General features: G+C 52.6%; 1 pseudogene; it reads left to right on the top strand.

Moving 5' to 3' along the window:
• The first annotated feature begins 1,660 nt into the window (after positions 1 to 1,660).
• On the top strand, positions 1,661 to 18,290 carry LOC113888929 (annotated as a pseudogene).
• Positions 18,291 to 18,578: the final 288 nt, after the last annotated feature.

Below are 18,578 nucleotides of genomic sequence, written 5' to 3'. Positions count from 1 at the left end.
CTTGCATCTGTCACTGGAAGTGGAGACACCCTGGGGCGGGGGTCTTCTGTCATCTGAAGCCACATGTAACAGTCACAGTAATTGTCTTGATCAAGTTAATTTGATACCAGGGAAAACAAGAACCAGGGGTCCTTGCTTGGTACCCATGGCTGTGTTTCTGGTCAGAGTCCCCAGCTTGCCTGGGCTGTTTCAGTGCCACGTGAACTTGGGAAGGAGGTGGAGCAGGCAGCCCACGCGGCCTGGAGACAGAGGAGCCGGCCTCCCCTCTGCCCTTGCCCCTGGCGGCCCAGGACAGGCCTTGCAATGCCGGGCTGCTGGTGGTGGAGGCCAAGGCTGAGGAGGGAGGGGTTACGTGACCTGTATTCTGTGACATGGTCACATGTGGGTTTTCTTTTTCAGTTTGAAAAAATGACTGCTTTTAGTCTTCCCTCCAGTTACACTTTAAGGTGGAAAATGAAGATTTTATTCGTAAAGTTGAGCACAGTGACCTTACAGTCTTTTTGAAAGCAACAGTTGATGTTTTAAGAACACATCTCAGAGAACTCCAGTAGATAAAGCTAAAAAAAGAGAACGTGTTCAGGGTGAACTGCGGGCGGGACCCCAAACTGTACCCTGTCTCTCCCAGAGTGTGTAATTGGTGAGATGGGTGTATATAGGACCCCAAGCACCCTGGGGACCGAGGTCCTCAAATGACAGCAGAGGTCCGGGCTGAGCCAGGAGCAAGTGGCCTGTGCCCTGGCGAGTGGAGAACCGCGAGGGTGGGAGTGGAGCCAGGAGAGGGGTGGGAGACTCAGGCGGGGTCTGGGAGGCGCTGGCTGTCGCGGCTCGATGCAGGGACACCCCTGAACCTCCACCATGCAGTCCCCACGGGGCAGAGTCGTCTGGCAGCCGAGGGTCGAAGTAAAGAGGGCGAGTTCACAGCAGGTTGAATGAACCCCTGTACCCACTGTGGGTTCATTTTAAGTGCCTGGAGTGAGGTTGGTCAAGCCCTTGCTGAGCTCGAGTGAGGGAGTCTGACAGGGAGGACTGAGCTCAGGGTGAGAGTGAGGGGCAGCTAGCGTGGTGAGTCCTCCTCAGCTGAGTGGGTTCTGAGGACACCCTTGAGTTCAGGGCTGCCCTTTCAGTAGCCTCACTGGAGGCTTGTTTGGGGGGTAGAGGGGGCAGAAGCCCACTTAGAAGACGTGCTCATTCCCAGGAGTGGTGGTTTCTGAAGGAGTTTATACTGGTTGGTTCGACTGTGACCCAGTACCTTGCAGGGTCATGTTTGACAGGGGGCCTGAGCTGTGGGCACAGCCTGCCTTCTCCTGCACTCCACACTCAATTGTTGTCTTTTTGGCAGGCCCTCCCCCCTCTCTGCACCCTTGACAGTGGACCTGAGCCCAGCCCCCCTGTTGCCACGGAGCCCCTTGTGACCGAGTGGGTTCCAGTTCTGGGCTCCTGGGAGATGTGCTGGAGGCGGAGCCTTCATGCCATTTGGTGGTCATAGTGTGAGAGCAGTGGTCATAGTGTGAGAACGGTGTGTGTGAGAGTGGTGTGTGAGAGCAGTGTGTGTGAGAGTGGTGGTCGTAGTGTGAGATTGGCGGTGATAGCTCGGTAGCCGAGGTATCCTACCGTGAAACAGCGGTTGCCCCCGAGTGGGGGGCTGCCCCTATCCGCGAGGATGGGTCGCAGAAGGGCCCGCCTTTGGGCGTTATTCCAGATCTGCAACCCCAAGGCAAAGGCGAAGACTAGGAAGGACTTGGCCTCGGCCCACGTCCTGGAAGCAGAGCGGCCTGAGGTGAGAGCAGCCGGGGGCTGGGCCCGTCAGATTGGCCCTCACCCGGCAAAGCACTGGGGTTGTGTTTCATTTTGTTAGCATAGTTGTGGACCCTGCCGGCCAGGGCATTCTGGCCTTAGTGGGCAGGATCGACCCCAGCAGCTTTACCTTGTAAGAGGTTGTGCAGTTGCTGCATGGAGGATGGGCGGGGGCCCCACAAGAAGGCAAACACTGGCTGGAGAAGTCACTGGGGCACATGGACTGAGCTATAGAGTCAGTCCTTGAAGCAGAAAGGGTAAGGCCCTTAATGTCTCCCTTCTTGCAAAGAAAGGATATACGGGCTGGAGGAATCTCTGGGGCATGAGGATCGAGCTAGAGAGTCAGTCCTTGAAGCAGAACGGCTAAACCCGTTAATGTCTCCCATGTTACAAAGCACAGACCAGTGTGTCCAGTATTTTAATGACAGGTACCTACTGCTTACGTGTATGACATACACCCTCATAGCTACACATGTCTACTACATGCCTCTTACAAGTGCTGGGCACTGTTCTGGGTGCTGAACACTCAGTATGTAGTAGTGGATACGTAGCCCAGGATTTTTTTTAATTTCTGCAAAGAAAAATAGAAGAACGAAAGACTCCGTGTGGTTCAGTTTGAGCAAGTTCACCACGTGGACGGCCCCGCATGCACGCAAATTGTGGTAAGTTCATATAACATAAATTTAACATTTTAACCAGTTGATTGAATGACTGGGTGGCTTCTGTGGAGTCAGGCTAACAGATGGCTTTGAGGTGCCATCTGCCTTTTTCCCAGAGGAACACTCCAAAGCCTCGTGGCCTTGTAGACCTTCCTTTTTTTCTTCACTCTCCCCAGTGGCTCCAGGTCTGTGTGTCGTTTAAGAATCTCTTTATCCACTTTGTTGTTAGGTTTATGTTTTGGAAAGTTTCTCATATGTCCCTGGGTCTTGAGAAGGCAGGCTTGGATTCCAGGTTCTCTCCTGCCGCGTGCCTGCCAGGTCGAGGTGGAGGCTGAAGGCCGGTCTGAGTTGTGGTGGTCTGTGTGGTCTTGGGGTCAGTGGACCCCTCTCCTCTGGATGGGCATGGAGATCCTTTGTGTGGAGCCTGGAGAGACTTGACAGGGTCAGTCTTCACAGTCTTGCTCTCTTTTTAATTTATGTTTGCATTTAGTTTCTCATTTAACTGTTTTCTAGGAATTTCCAACTCCCGAAGGATACACCTACAGGGAGCAGCTTTGTAAAAGCAAAGAGGAAATCGCTCAGCTGAAAGCTGAAAGAAACAACACCAGGGTCAGTAGGGGGATTCTCACGTGTTGACATTTGCCCCTCGGGGGTCACGGCTGGCCTCCGTGTGCTGTCTTTAAACTTTGTCTGATTTTCAAGTCATTTTCCACATCTTCCCACTGAACAGACCAGGGTGGATCAGTTCTGGGTTCTCATACCTTGCTTCAAATTTCTGATGAGAGCTAATGTAATTTTAGTACATATGAGGGGGGAGTTCTCTTAACTTACATTTTTGTCCACGCTACACTTTGTGTGGGATCTTAGTTCCCCGACCAGGGGTTAAAACCCATGATCCTTGCAGAAGTGTGGAGTCTTAACTACTGGACCCCTGGGGAAGTCCACTGTAATTTTCGACTGAACTGGCAGGATTCCGACGCGCCTTAGCATGTTTCCGGCTATAGCGTGAGGCTGAGAGGAGTTATCGGCCCGGAGTTCGAGCATGAGGTTGAAGGTGTTCCTTTGGCCCTGCCCTGCAGCTGCTGCTGGAGCACCTGGAGTGCCTGGTTTCACGATATATTCCACCCGTCGGGATGACAGCAGGCAAGCGGCAGGCGCAGTCCCCAGCCGGCATGAGGAGTGAGGTGGAGGTGCTCAGGGCTCTGAAATGGCTCTTTGAACACCACAAGGCCCTGGACGAGAAGGTACCAGCCATCCGGCCGTCCTGGATTTGTACACTTGCTGCCTTGTTAGGCGGATGATGCACATATTTATGTAACTAGTTGACTTTTGAGCGTCTTGAATTCTTGTATATACATTTTTTTCTGTAAGAATTCAGAGTTTTATATGGTTAAAAAGCGTTGCCTGCATACATGCTCAGTCTGAATCTTTGTAACCCTGTGGACTGTAGCCCACCATGCTCCTCTCTTCATGGGGCTTCCCAGTCATGAATACTGGAGTGGGTGGCCATCTTCTACTCCAGGGAATCTTCCTGACCCAGGGATCGAACCTGCCCTCTTGCATTGGCAGGCGGATTCTTTACCACTGAGCCACCTGGGAAGCCCCCAGTTAAAAAGTATTAGTTGGCATGAATGTCTCAAGATTTATTATATTCTGTATATCAATTTGCAGTTAAAAACTGGGTAATAATTAATTTAGGAGAACATTTTGTTCTCTCAAACTTAGAATTTAAAGCTGTTAACAAGCAGATTCTCTTGACGTTAAGATCAATGAGAGACATTCAAGGTATTCTGTGACAGTATCCATGTATTAGGGTGAGTATACACTAAGAAGTGTACTAACGTATATACACACATCAACACACAGTGACTCGGCCCGTTTTATTTGAGTTGAGAGCGTGATTACGAGTAGCACTCGAAAGGTGTAGTTTGTTAGAAGAAGAATTAGGTGCCACACATAAAGAGGTAAGTTTGATCAGTCTTTGTGTAATTTCCGTGAAGGGTTTGTCATTTGAATCCTTTCATTTTAAAAAAGAATGAAGGCTATAGTGGTGGGCATCAGATGTTATTTATCTTTCTGATTGAGGACCCGCCCACCAGGGTTATTTTAATGACTAGTAAACTAGACTTGTGGCTCAGAGTTGCAGGATCTCTTAAGTACCCCTTTGTCCAGTAGAAGACAAATTCTGACTCTAATCACCTGGTGTTATTCGGGATGGATAGCATCACCATGTATTTTCTTTTTATGTTGTGTTTTCAGTTTAGAGTTCAGTTTTCCAGGTGGAGTTTTGCTGTCTTTACTTATTTCTTTACTCTGATTCAATTTTTTTGGTTTTAGCAGATGATTCTTTCAGAGGAGAATAACCAGGAAAAGATACTAACGGACAGGGTGCTTGATGTACATCATGAGCAAGAAAACATGCCAAGCGCCAATGGAAAGGCAAGTCCTTGGTCTCGCTCTCTGTCTGGTTCTCGTCTTACCATCCAGTCTGTGCGGGGCTGTTGGGACCTCTCACCGATGCACCATGTAGGTCTGAGTGGCCATGAGGGTCCTGTGAGGTCCCAGAGCACAGAAGGCAGTTTTGACCTCACAGATTGCCCGGAAGTACTGTGTTCCCTCCCTCCCAAAACCAGGCTGTGTAAGGCTTCCTTTCCCCCTTAGAGACCCTCCGACGGCTCTCTAAGCCACAAGGAAGACGTGGTTAAGAAGATGGAGCTCCAGGAAATCATAGAGAGGCAGTTGCGGGAGCAGAGCCAGATGGAGGAGCGCCTGGCAGCCCTCTCTGCCCATGTGAAACATCTGGAGGAGGACCTGGACACGGCCAGGAAAGACCTCCTCAAGTCCAAGGACATGAACAGAAAACTTGAGCGGGATGTCCGCGAAGTGAGTGACTGTAGCTGTGTCTGTTGTCCTGAGGTGGAATGTGGGTTTCTTGTTCTCCCGGGGATCTCAGCCTTGGGATGGCTGCGTGAGTAAGAGCAGAGCACTGGACAGACCACAACTGGCTGCCTCCCTGCCTCCGCGTCGAGGTCTCTGGGGTAGAAGAGGCCTGGTCCAGGCGGTCCGTTGGCAGTGGACCAACATGAGGGCAGCCCTGACGCTGTGCCGCACCCTGGGTGTGGACTCCTCATTTCCACAAGTTCTAGGGGGCCCACTGTGTTCCTTTTTTAAAAATTCATTCATCCATTCATTCATTTATTGGCGTATAGTTGCTTTACACTGCTGTGTCAATTTCTGCTGTACAGCAAAGTGAATCAGTCATCTATCTATCTATCTATCTATCTATCTATCTATCTATTTACGTATCTGTCTCTCTTTTAGATTTCCTGCCCATTTGCTTCACCACAGAGCACTGAGCAGACTTCCCTGTACTGTACACTAGGTCCTCACTCGTTGACTTTATGTGTAGTATCAGTGCTGTATATATGTCAACCCGAGTCTCCCAGTTCATCCCCGCCCCCTGCTACTCCCTGTCGAATGTGTTCCTGATGATGCTGAAATTTGCTTCTGATTCACTCAGGCGAGTCTGGTGACACCTGTGGAGCCTGTTCTCTCGGAGAGATGGGAGCATGCTGTGTGGGCTCTGCTGAGGCAGCTTGCCTGGCCATCTTCTCGAGTTTTCTGAGGTTCCGCTCCTTGAAGGGATGTGTGACAGTGATACCGGCGGTCAGACAAGTCGAGTGGTGTTTGCTCACCCTCAGATCCTCAGGCCCGAGCTGTGTAACCATGTGGAATCGTGATGTCTCTGGCGGTCATGTCTGCGGGTGTCCTGATTTATGAGAAACTCCCTAGCGGTCACTGTGAAAACAGAGAGTGCTGGGGACTCAGGCCTCTTCCTGTGAGCCTCACCTCTCCTCTGTGCACAGACAGACAGCACCCACCCGGCCCACCCCTCCCCCGTGAGACCGTCTCAGAGAGAACCCCTCCAACATGTGGTACAGCAGGTGTACTTGTTTAGTAGCTTGGTGTGAGTAATTCTGTGTGAGAACTCAAAACAGAAATATTTGCACAGGTTTGCATAAGCTATTCACACTACTCTTTGGCAACAGGAGATTAGGTGGCAGAGTTTAATACGTATAGAATTCTAGAAAACGCATTTTCAAGACCTTTCACTTTTAAAGTTAGGACTTTGCCCACATTGGTTACTTAGTGACCAGGGAGGGACCTGAAGTGGATTTTGAAGTGGCGGACAGGAGTTGCACCAGCAGCAAGTTCTGGTCCTGGTTTGAGCGTTTCATCCATGTGGTGTAACTCTGCTTTTGAAGAACTAGGCTTGAGAAGGCTGCTCCCAGTTGTGTACAATTTGACTTCTGTTTCCACTCGTTAATATTCTACTTTAATTCTGAGGAAATTGCATGAGACTTTTCCAACTTTCACTCGAGGAAACGAGCCTCAGAGCTCCCCGTTGGATCTGTTGAAGGTCCCTCCTTGTTCTGGGTCAAGCCCACCTGTATGGTGTAGCAGACAGAGGTCCTGACTTCATGCCAGATACCTTCCCTCCTGGAATTCTTGCAATAACAGGGTAGTTTAGTATACTTTTCGTTTGCTGTTTGGGTTTATTATGTAGAAAAGAAGCTTGGTAAACCAAGTGGCTGGACAGAACGTTAAGACAGATGGGTGCCAATCGTGGCAAACGTGACCTTTGGGATAGGCGCATTTTTGCTCACGTCCGAGAAAACTGCCGTGTCTAGGACTTATATTCTGAGGACGTTAAATTTATGTTTGATTTGAAACTTAGGACGACATCAGTAATAAACTTGAAAATGAAATTGCAAATAAGGATTCTAGGCATCGACAGGTAATGGCTTTTATGAACTGTGTCTGACTTTTATAGTAGTGAATTACTGAGGAAGGAAGGTAAAGATCTTTTCATGTGACTCCCACATTGGAAATCAAGTCCCAGTGTAAAGTTCTTATGACCCTAAAATACTGTGTTCCAAAGTGTGGATGTACATCATGGTAAATCAGCTGTACTGGAAGGAAATACATTTTTTAAAATTGCGGGTGGCTGCAACTTACAGGTTTGAATTATTTGGGACTTGGTTTAACCATTTTGTGGAATTCCATTCCTGACTCTTTTGTTTTACTTGAAGGTGAATCTGTTGGCTTGTTAGAGTTGTTACCGAAAGAGTAGAGAGCAGCAGGGAACTTCACGGCAGCTGGCTGCCTGTTGGGAACTGGGGTCACTGTGACAAAAGGCAGGGTTAGAGCTCCAGTCTGATTAGGGTTTGTACTTCCTGTGGTGTGGTGAGCCTTACTCGCTCCTGTTCCCGAGTGGTCTCAGATAATCAGGACTTAACCAGGAAAACCAAATCTGGCGTCTCCAAAACAAAGTGAGTCGGTCTGGTGTGTGCCAAAGTGTATCATTGTCCCCACCACAAAAATAAAATACTAGAAAGCCATTGAAAAGTATGATGGGGAATGCTAATTAAAAGCATCATGATATACAAAATAATGGCTGTAAAAGGCAGATCAGAAAATACTATGTACCATATGCTATTGTTTTCTGCGGGTTTTAAAGCATAGCATATTGTTTGTGTACGTACATAGAGGAATACGCACACAGAAAAAGTAAGAAAGCTGCTTAGAAACAAATGCTAACCTCTCAGGAACCTGAGCTTATAGATAGTTTATTTTTTTTGTTTGTTTTTTAAAAAAGAATCTGTCTAAATGTTCTACATTGAAAGTTTTTCAGAGTAAGAAGATCTGTTAAAAGAATAATCGTGCATTTACAAATACTAGTTGACTGGCATTTCACCAGGCGTGCTCTTATCAGGTCTGTATTTCAGAGGAGATGAAAGCCATATTTTGGCTTACACGCCCGTAGCCATCTGCGGTCGGTAGGGTTCCCTCTAAATGATGATTCTGGTGATGTTTTAAGAAGGGTCTGTAGTGAACCCTTCTTCCCTTAACTTGTCAATAAGAATGAATAAGATTCTACAGATCTTCTTTAATATAGAAGAACTTTTTTTTTTTTTTAAGATGTCCTTGGGGAATGTTTAGGAAAAGCAAATACTCTGGCAGGAGGCGTTCTGCTCACTGAGACCAAGCCCAGGAACACTGAGAGAAAATTTACCCTGAGGGAGCTTCCGAAACAGAATGAATCCACTAGACACGTGCATTTAGGTTTTGTCTCAGCTTACTTAAAGCGACAGTGGCTACACCTCTCGGCCTGTGTTGATCCTCTGCTCTCCCTTTGTAGACAGAGGATAAGAACCGCAGGTTGCAGGAGCGCCTGGAGCTGGTAGAGAAGCCGCAGCAGAGACTGCGGAGGGCAGAGACGCTGCCCGAGGTGGAGGCGGAGCAGGCGCAGAGGGTGGCCTCGCTCTCCAAGGTGCTGCTCTGGGTCCCTGGGGGGCGGGCACAGGGAGGGCCTGTTCCCCTGCTCTCCCACCGCGCCCCTGCCCGTGCTGCTCAGTCCACACAGGAGTGCAGACGTGGGGGTCGTGCTGCCCGTCTGAGATGGGAGCGCTCCCTGAGTGTCAGGCACGCCCCACTTCTGCGTCATCCCTACGTTAATTTCCCTCCAGTTTTGTCCCGAATTGTGTGTGTGCCTAGGACGCTTCAGCTCCGAGTCACTGCTGCTCAGAGTTCAGTCAGCCACTCAAAGCCTAGCAGGATAGAGACCTAGAAAAATCCCATTCTCGTTTAAGAGATGGCCAAAATAGCTCTGTAATGAACACAGTTTTAAGTTGTTATCCATACACTTGTTAAAGAAGTCCCAGCAGGGCACATGCAGACCCGAGGCCCCACTCCCCACTCGCCGTTCCCAGGAGCCCGTGGGTGAGAGGCCATGTCCTTGGGATGTGGCGCTGCTGGGGGCATCGACCCCATTGCCAGCCAGCCAGCCACCCTGTCCTTCTGACGGGAAAGGTGTTGCCCTGCACTGCCGGTGTGCACTGGCTGAACATAGAGAGTCAGGCCGGGTCTGTGCTGACGCGGCTGTCAGAAGCCTTGCCAGGAGCTCAGTGAGCGCCCGAGGGGCCATCAGGTCGCGGGAGGCCGCCGGTGTCCGGTGCTCACAGACCCTCCCAGAGCAGGGGCACTAACAGCCGCCAGGGGGCACACTTCTGCCTGTGATCTTCCTCTCCAGGCTTGGTTTCTCCTCTGCCCTGGCATCTCTGCTGTCCATCCCCAGTCGGCCTTGTAGTCCGACCTTTTGTCTTCCGGAAGCTCTACCACTCAGGAGGCTAAACGGTTCGAACTTCCTTCCCAGCTTAGGAAGGTAGAACGTGTGCCTCGGGTTTGCCGCTGTCTGCTGCCCACGCGGGCTCGCCACAGGCAGTCCCAGGAGGGAGCGCAGCGGCCGTGGGTGTGGGGCCTGGGGCACGGGGAGCACGTCTCCTCTCACGAGCTGGTCACCAGCATCCTCCATGAGCCATGTGTCACGCACGAAGCCGCGGCAGGCTGTGTGAGCAGGCATGCGGGCGTGCCCCCGGCGAACCCAGGGCCCGTGGTTCTCACAGAGCATGGCCCGCTTGCCGCCCCTGCGATCACAGCCCGCGTGCTGTCAGGACAGGATTGTTGTGAGCGGAGCTGATGCTGTTCTTGGCCGACAGGCAGAAGAGAGAGACACAGCAGCATCGAGGATAGGCTGCGCCAGATGGAGGCCCAACTGGAGGCAAAGAACAAGGAGCTGCAGCGGGTGCCTGTGCTGACAGGGAGGCGGCGTCTGGGCAGGAGACGTGGCTTGGGCGGGGGCCAGCACTGCCTTTCTCCACCACTCCCGTCTCTGGCATCGAGTGTGTGCCTGTGTGGCCCCATCTGCTGATCTGGGCACCCACCTCCTTGGGAGCAGGGCCAGAGGTGGTCACCCATAGGCAGTGGGTAGGAGCCAGGGCTTCCCCACATTCAAAGAGGCTGCTTGTTGCTCTGACCAGCCAGTCCGGGGAGCTGCTTGGGATACAGGTGGACCTCCCAACTGCCCCTCAGACAAACCTAGGGGTGCCAGCCCGGGGCCCATGAAACTGAAGGCATGGCACCCAGGTGTGGAGCCTGCTTGCCTCAGACGTGGCGCTGGAGTCCCACATGCCAAACCGCTGGTCCAGACACAGTGTGTGTGTAGGATGGCTGCCTCTAGACAGGAGAACCGCAGTTGCCCTGCAACAGAAGGTGCATCAGGAAAGGGTGATGGTGGAGGCTCGCATCACCGAGTCCTGAGAGAGGTTTCCTGGAAAGGTTGGCCACACGGCAATACAGACCATCCAGGAAATGGAGTGGGGATCACGGGTCCAGCCTCACGTGTCAGTACTGTCCCCACCATACCTGTGTTCTTGGGCCTGGACTGCAGAGCCTCACAGGTGGACTTCCAGGGGGCAGTGGTTCTGACTCCCATCGTGAGACCCGCGGTGAGGCGCCCTCCCCGCTTAGGCAGAGAGCTCAATATCTGCCGATCAGGGGTGCACTTCTTACTTTCATAACTGCTGCTCAGAGGCTGTTGAGATCGGGATGCTGTTTATGACTAGACTAAGCCAATTCAAAGTCAACTTTTGTTTTGCTTTAAAAATCTTTGAATGCCGATGCCTTATTGTGGAAGCTGTGACAGGTTTTGTTTCCTTGGGCTCAAAAATCACTGCAGACGGTGACTGCAGCCATGAGATTAGAAAATGCTTGCTCCTTGGAAAGCTATGACAAACATAGACAGCATATTGAAAAGTAGAGACATCACTTTGCCGACAAACCATATACTCAAACCATATATGACAAAACATATACTCAAAACTATGGTTTTTCCAGTAGTAACGTATGGGTGTGAGAGTTGGACCATAAAGAAGGCTGAGCACTGAAGAATTGATGCTTTCGAATTGTGTTGCTGGAGAAGACTCTGCTTTAACAGAAAATGAACTTTTTAAATGTATTACGATTGAGAATTGCAAACATGCACAAAAGTGGATGGAGTAGTATAATAAATACCCATGACCCGTCCCGTCAATTAGTCTCAGCAATTTCTCATACAGGGCCAATCTCAAATAGATCATTCTTTTGTCTTCTCTCCATTATTTTTTTTAATACAGTAGGTCCTAAAACAGCTTTTTAAACCTTGAAATTGATGCTCATCTTACAAAACACAGACTTGGCAACTTTGTTATTGCATTTAAAAATTGCTTGAGGTAATTATTTCCAGTTTTTTCATATGAATTTTCATATTGGAAAAGACCCTGATGCTGGGAAGGATTGAAATCAGGAAGAGAGTGGATGACAGAGGATGAGATGGTTGGACGGCATCACCAACTCAGTGGACATGAGTTTGAGCAGATGCTTAGCAGAAGTCGAGTTCCATTTTCCTTATGGCTAATCCACTGCTATAACACGTATAGCACTTCTGGTTTTGAACACTGAATGTGTTTGCATTATAGATGGATTTAGAGTGTGTGGCTGTTGTGTGCGGTTCAGAATTCTGAGTAGTCCTTTCAGGGATCACCCAAAAGCTCAGACAAAGCGTGAGCCATTCACGTGGACTGTGCTGTGCGTCAGAAAGATAATATGAGCCACCTACACAATCTAAAATTTCCTAAAAACCAACGGGCTACTCGACGTCCTTCTTTCACCACGAGTCTTGAAATCCTCTGTGTGATTTCCACATCGGGCTTTGCACCAGCCTGTCTCACGTGCTCAGGGGCTGTACGAGGCGAGTGACTGCCGTGGCCGACAGCACAGAGCTTCCAGGTTGAGTTGAGTGACTCACAGACTTGGCCCGTTTGACTTGTTTTACCCCATGAGCAAGTGAAGTGGGCTGTAGAGGAATGAATGTGAGGAATGCAGGTGAGCTCCATGGAGACAGTTTAAAGCAGTGAGAGGAGGGAGGGCAATAGAGTGAGTCGTGTCCCCCTGACCCGAAACCCCCGCCTGAAGTCTAGCTTCTCTCTACAGACTTCATCGTTGTTAATGGCTTGCCATGTTTCCTCCAGAGAAACCTTTTCTACACCTGAGATGGAACTTCCTCTTCATTATGGTTTATAAGGGTTAATATTGTTCTGAGTGTTTCTATTTGCTAGGGACTCTTAGAGAACATTTTCTCAGAATTACAGTGTTGGGAGTTGATACCTACTGATGTAACCTGTTCTGCACATTTTGGTGCAAGTCACTTTACATCCAGAAAGCAAGCGGTGCAGGCTGTGTCATTTGCTGTTTCGTAGGACCAGCTGATTCTAAACCTGGAAACCCTGAGAGCCGAAGTGGACCAGACGAGACTGAGAGGGGCTCCCTTCCACCACAGGTAGGCTGCTCCCCCAGGCAGCTCCCCTCAGCGCTGTCGAGTGTGACAAGGGCCTGTCTGGTGTGTGGACAGTATGACTGGGTGTTGCTCCTGGTCGCACCTCAAGGAGCCTGTAGCTTCGTGGCCAGCGAGAGGGAAGAGACAAGCATCGTTCCTTAGGGTCAAACTTGGTACCACGGAGTGGTCGTCACAGGATTGACAACACTCAAAACCACAGGCAGAGGTTTGGAAGTAGGGGGCTGGCCAGTTGATATTTGGGCGTATTCATCTGAGGGGCCTGACAGACTGTGACACTGATGTTTCTGAAGAGTCGCAGAAGGTTAATGACCTGTAGTCTTTGGACTGCGGTGGGAGGAATCACCTGGCTTGTGAATGAGGAGAGCAGATTACTGAGCATCCTGATTTTTTCTTCCTCGTTGTTATAGGGGCGGTAATTCTTATTAAGTATTTAAATGTTTCTTTGGCTTCTTCACGGAAAATGGTCACAAGTGAGAGATAAACTTTAGCAAAGGTTATTAAGTGCTTACTGGTGACATTCATTCATCTGTAGGAAATGGACTACTGCTTGAATCCTGACTTAGGAGACAGTTTGGAGCCCATACGCATATTTCTGTGTTTGTGTGCTTAGGGGATCCTCGCAGTCCAGAGCCCCCACCCAGCCTTCTTCTAGAGAAAAGGAGATGTCATTTGAGACAAAGGCAGAGCCAGAAACTGGTCCTGTGTCTGAAACCACGGCGGGTGGAGTTCAAGGAGAGCACGTGCCCTGCAGAACAGGAGGGGACGTGGCCGGACTTGGTGGCAGAGCTCCTCCAGGGTGAGGGGCTGGGGCTGTCAGAGGTGGGGAACCCGTGCTCCCGGGGTGGACGAGGTGAGTGTGAGGAGGACTGCGTAGACAGTGGAGGAAGAGGAGGTGGACACGTCCTCCTCCTCTTGGGGGTTTTTGGGTAACGAGGAGGGACCTGGTGCCAGGAACCGAGGCCTGACACAATTGGGGGCTTCAGATGGAGAAGCCTCGGGCCTGGTCACCAGTCCCGTGTGTGTCAGTGAGAGTGAGAGACGAGAAGAGGAAGCAGCCGTGGGGCAGGAGGAGCCGCTGTGCTCTGAAGACAGTGGGCCACAGCGGCTGGTGCGAGTGAGGGGTGTCTCCAGGAGGCAGCTCTGGAGGGGTCACAGCAGTGACTTAGCAGCACAGGTGGGGCCTCAGAGTGGGGCTTGTGGGCAGTGTGGGCTGGGTGGGGGGCACTGTGCTGCCTCAGGAGGGAGGGAGTGGGGACTGAAAACTGGCTCACAGGCAGGGCAGGCATGGCGTATTTGGTGGGACCTCTCAGAGGAATTGGTCACCTTGTCTCTGAGACCTTCTCCCGGAGGAAAGAGCTTCGGGTGAGGAGGGGGAGAGAGATGGAGGCTGCACCCCGCGAGGGGACTGGGAGGTGATGGTTGGGGGTCGACCCAACCCGGAGGCCTCTGTGGCCCTCAGAGGACCCTCGAGGGTCCCCAGTCCACAGCGGGACTGTGTGGTACCCCCCCCCACTCAGTTCCCAAGTGTGCTCTAGCCCCAGGCCCTTGAGTGGAAGTGGAGCAGAGAAGGGAACAGTTCTGTCAGGAGGGAGGGGAGATGGGAGGGAAGACAGGTGTGGCTCCGGGAGATTCCAGACTTCCATCTCCTGTGCAGCACAGTGTTCGCAAAACCGTCGAGCAGAGCAGCCTGTGACCCTGAGTAGGCTGAGCTGGTGGTTGGCCCTGGCCACTCTGCAGACATATGGGGTGTCCTGTCCTCGGAGGAAGGCCCTGTCTCCTGGGTTTACGGAATCCTGCACATGAAGGCACCACCCTCGTCCAAGAGACAAGACTGAGCAGAGCCCGGGTGGTCCTGCAGTGCAGGCAGCTCACAGTCAAGGCGGGGCTGCCCTGCCTCCCAGCAGGCCCCTGCTGAGTGAGCTCCTGGCACCTGCAGGCCCAGGCCTTAGTGCTCAGGGCCTGAGCATCTGTGCTGGGCCTTGTTCAGCCCAGACTCTGGTGACACGCTCACCTCTGCTTTAATGGGAGACACCAATGCTGCTCAGCTCCGAGCTGTGGGTCCGAGGCTTTTCTGCTGCGGGTTGTCTGAGGCGCCTTTAAAAACACTGAGAGCGGTGCAGACAGTGTTCCAGGCAGACCGGTGATTGTGATCCACAGACTTCCCGTGTGAGAGGGAGGTCAGAGCAGGCGTGGGCCAAAGGGGAGGTGGCGTGCCAAGGGGAAAGCAGAGCAGGTGCACGCCCTGCCCTGGGACCTGAGAGCGGGCTCCAGGGGGACCCTGGACGCCCCAACCCCAGACAGCCGATCCTGTCCTAGTCAGCTCCACACCCTCGCGTCAGCACTGCCTTCCCCACATACGGGAGTTTTCCAGCTGCTGGGGATGAGCCCTGAGTGTCTGCAGAGCAGCGGGCGGCCTGTTGCTATTGGAGCCAGGAGGGCAGTGCCCTCCCGGGGGCCCTTTTGCTGTGAAATTGCCGATCTTCCAAATGGACAGGCTCTGGCTCGTCTGACAGAGTGAGCTCTCTTTTCTTCTAACAGCACTCTTCTTCCCCGTGTGTTTCAGCCGACCCCACTTGGGCAGCGCCCCGGACCTCAGGTTCCCTGTGGCGGACCGGCCGGCAGACTCCTTGGGCAATGGGGCGGTGCTGCGGTGCCCCCAGAAAGGCCGGCTGGCAGCGCTGCACGATGAGCCATCTGAGGCAAGGACCCCGCTGCCCCCTTCCCGTCCCTGGTGGGCACCTTGTGAGGCACCTGCCCCCTCACACCGTGGTCCTGAGGTGGGTTTGGAGCAAAGCGCTGATAGATTGCTTTACGTCTTCCCATTTTCCTTTTTCTGGCTAAGAGTTTACTTTGAAGGCATGCTTTTTTTCCTTAACCAATTTTGATTATTTGTGGCCTACTGTGAGGCCCAGTATGGTACTAATTAGCACAGTTTTGAAATCGTCCTACGAGTAAATGGATACACATATCCATCAGCTTATAGTGAGAAGAATTCTCATTGGGAGTTTAAGTGCCTTTATCTTTTCGCCTCATTCATGTCGTGTATTTGTTCATACATGTCTGTATTTTGAGCTTCCACATTCAGTGAGCAGTTAGTTTGGGCCAGACATGGTCAGAAGTAGGACTCCAGCAGTGAATTAAAAACCGTGTGTGTCCTTTATCCACTGCTACGTAACGAATCATTGCAAAGCTTAGTGACTTCCCAGGGAGCCTCACAGTCCCCAGTGCCTGTGCATTGTAGCAGGCGGGCCTGGTTCACGGCCTCCTGAGGGCAAGGGAAGGCCCCCCAGGGCTGGATGGCAGGCTTTCAGACTCACCTGGCTGCTGGGGACAGGCGGAGGTCCCTGCCGTGTGGCTTTCCCATGGCCTGGCTTTCCTCGGAATACCCTCTGAGAGCGAGAGCGTGGGGTTTAGCCCGGGGCCTTTCACGCCCTGGTCTCGAGGCCGCACACCTTTACTTCTGTTTGCGAGAGTGAGCTGCAAAGTCCTGCCTCGCTCAGGGGCTGAGCAGGAGTTGCCCCTTCTGCCTCTTGAAGGGAGGAGGATGGAAGAATTTGTGGACCCCTTTTTAAACCCGCGCAGCCTGTTGAACAGTAATGAGCAGGGAAAGGAGACCAGAGTGCCTGAGTTGTCCAAGGAGGAAGGAATGATCGTGTGTAAACAGGGTGGCCAGTGAGTTGACACCAGGAGGGTGACCTTGAACCAGAGACCCAGAGGCAGGAAGAGAAGTAGCCACTCGGAGATAGAAAAAGGGTCATGTCAACCAGCGGGGACAAGGGAGAGAGCAGGCCACATCAGGGAGGAGCCTGGGCTCAGGCCTGAGCAGCTCGAGGCCAGAGCCTGTTTCCTGAGGTGAGGAGGGCTGCCGGGGCAGGGAGCTAAGAGCCGGGCCTCAGCCCTGTTGAGGTGGACGAGCCCATTGGGTGTCCCGGGGACGTGTCAGGAGAACAGCTGAGTGTTCGGCCTGCATCCGGGAGAGAACTCATTCAGCTCAAAGTGGACTTGGGGTCGTGGGCATACAGATGGAATTTAAAGGCACGAGCACGGTAAAGTCACCAGGTGGGTGCCAGTGGAGAGAGATGGGGTGCAAGGGTAGAGGTATGGGGCATCCTGCATTCCAAGGTTGAAAAGGGGCACAAGGGACTGAGGAATAACCCCAAGGGAAGGCATGGCCTGGAGCCCAGGGAGAGACATGCTGGGGGGAGGGGGGTGGCGTGGGGGAGGGCAAGGAAGGGAAGGGGCTTGGTAACACGGGTTCCTCGAGCCCCCGGGGAATTGCCCTGCAGGGCGGGGCTCACCGCCTGCTGGCAGAGAAGTGGAGACCTGGCGGGGAGGGGGACCATAGAGGCCACTCCCAAGGAGCTTTCAGAGACCCGCAGTGCGCACTGCAGGGAGCCCTGGAGGAGGAATCTGCTGGTTCCCCTTGTGAGATTGGAAGGCGAGAGAAGGGAGAGGACATGACGACCAGGCTGATGGGGGTGAACCCATAGGCAGCTGGTTCTCTGGAGCAGAGCAGGAATGATGGCAGGTGGTCCTGGAGCCAGCGAATGGGGTAGCCCAGCCCTGGGGCGGGGTCGTGATGAACACAGGAGGCCAGGGCCCTGGCCACAGGGGTAGGGAGCCAGCAAGCCAGCACCTTGAGGCTGCCCCTCAGTTCCTTTGAGGTCATGTCTGGGAAAGAAGGCAGGACCTGGGTGACAGTGTGGCAGGGGGGATGTTTTCAGAGACAAGGGTGTGAGGTGTGAGAGCGGGAGGGTGGCACGGGGCCCCGCAGGCACTATCCCATGTGTCTCTGATGACAGAGCCACCCTTGCGGTGCGAGGAGCCATCCCCCAGAACAGCCCAAGGGCCTGTGTCCCGAGAGGAGAGCTGCGGAGGGGCTGGCCCTCCCGTCTCCTGGCTGCCCCTGCACGCTCCTGTCTGTGGGTGTTCAGACCAGCCTGGGAAATGGAGGTCTGGGAGCCTGGGAGGACGGCACACTCTGGTGAACTGGTACCAGTGATGACCGCTGATAGGGACCCAGCGGCTGCCGAGCTGAAAGGTTCTTTTTTCTTATTTTCCTCCAGCCTGGCTGATGGAGGCATGGATGTATTTTTGTAATTTTCAGTTTCTGTCTCTGACTCCATCAGCCCACCCTTGTGAATAACCTCATAGGATTGCCTGCCGTCCACGCTGAGACCTGAGTGTCACCAGGCCATCTAGGAACTGGATTCTTCCCCTGCCTGTTTCTTGAGTCCTGTTCGCTTAAGAGATGGCAGTGTCTCATGAGCATGGCCCATTTATCCAGAGTCAGGGCTTCCATGTAAAATTGGGTTCAGTTCCTGATAGACTTGAGCTGCCCTGAATGTCGCTGATGAGACGTGGTCCTCTCGTGCCCAGGTGCAGACCCCAAAGGAGCAGGACTGGCGAGCACACGCAGCAAGCCAGCATGCTGGCCGACGTGGCCCAGGCCTTTGAGAGTGACGAGGGCGTGTCTGACGACGAGGGCGACAGGGTCACCCTCTTCAGCTCGCCACTCAGCTGTCGCCCAGCAGGCAGGCCGATGCCAAGACTCTGACCGTGATGATGCAGGAGCAGCTGGACGTCATCAATGAAGAGATCCGGTGGGTGATCCTTAACTCAGCACCAGAAACTCGGTTTCTCTGAGGAGCTGTCTTCTCCTAGGGACGTCTGAGTGTTCCATAGTAAGAAACCTGACCTCAGGTCCTGTGTCAAGAAATTTTCAGTTTTGAGATGGCCCTTGATTACAGAGCTCGGTCAGCCGGGGCGTTCTATCCATGGTGTGGTTTCCACACTCTGTGGGGGCGGCAGGAGGCGTTATGGGGTGTCCCCCTTCAGCTCTGAGCACCAAGGTGGGTGAGGTGCCGAGGCGGTGTCCCCTGCGGCCCGTG

The sequence above is a fragment of the Bos indicus x Bos taurus genome, unplaced genomic scaffold (assembly GCF_003369695.1).
Source record: "Bos indicus x Bos taurus breed Angus x Brahman F1 hybrid unplaced genomic scaffold, Bos_hybrid_MaternalHap_v2.0 tig00003199_arrow_arrow_obj, whole genome shotgun sequence".
NCBI classification, from domain to species: Eukaryota; Metazoa; Chordata; class Mammalia; order Artiodactyla; family Bovidae; genus Bos; species Bos indicus x Bos taurus.
The sequence above is the reverse complement of the archived record's forward strand: the minus strand, read 5'-3'. Positions and strand labels throughout refer to the sequence as shown.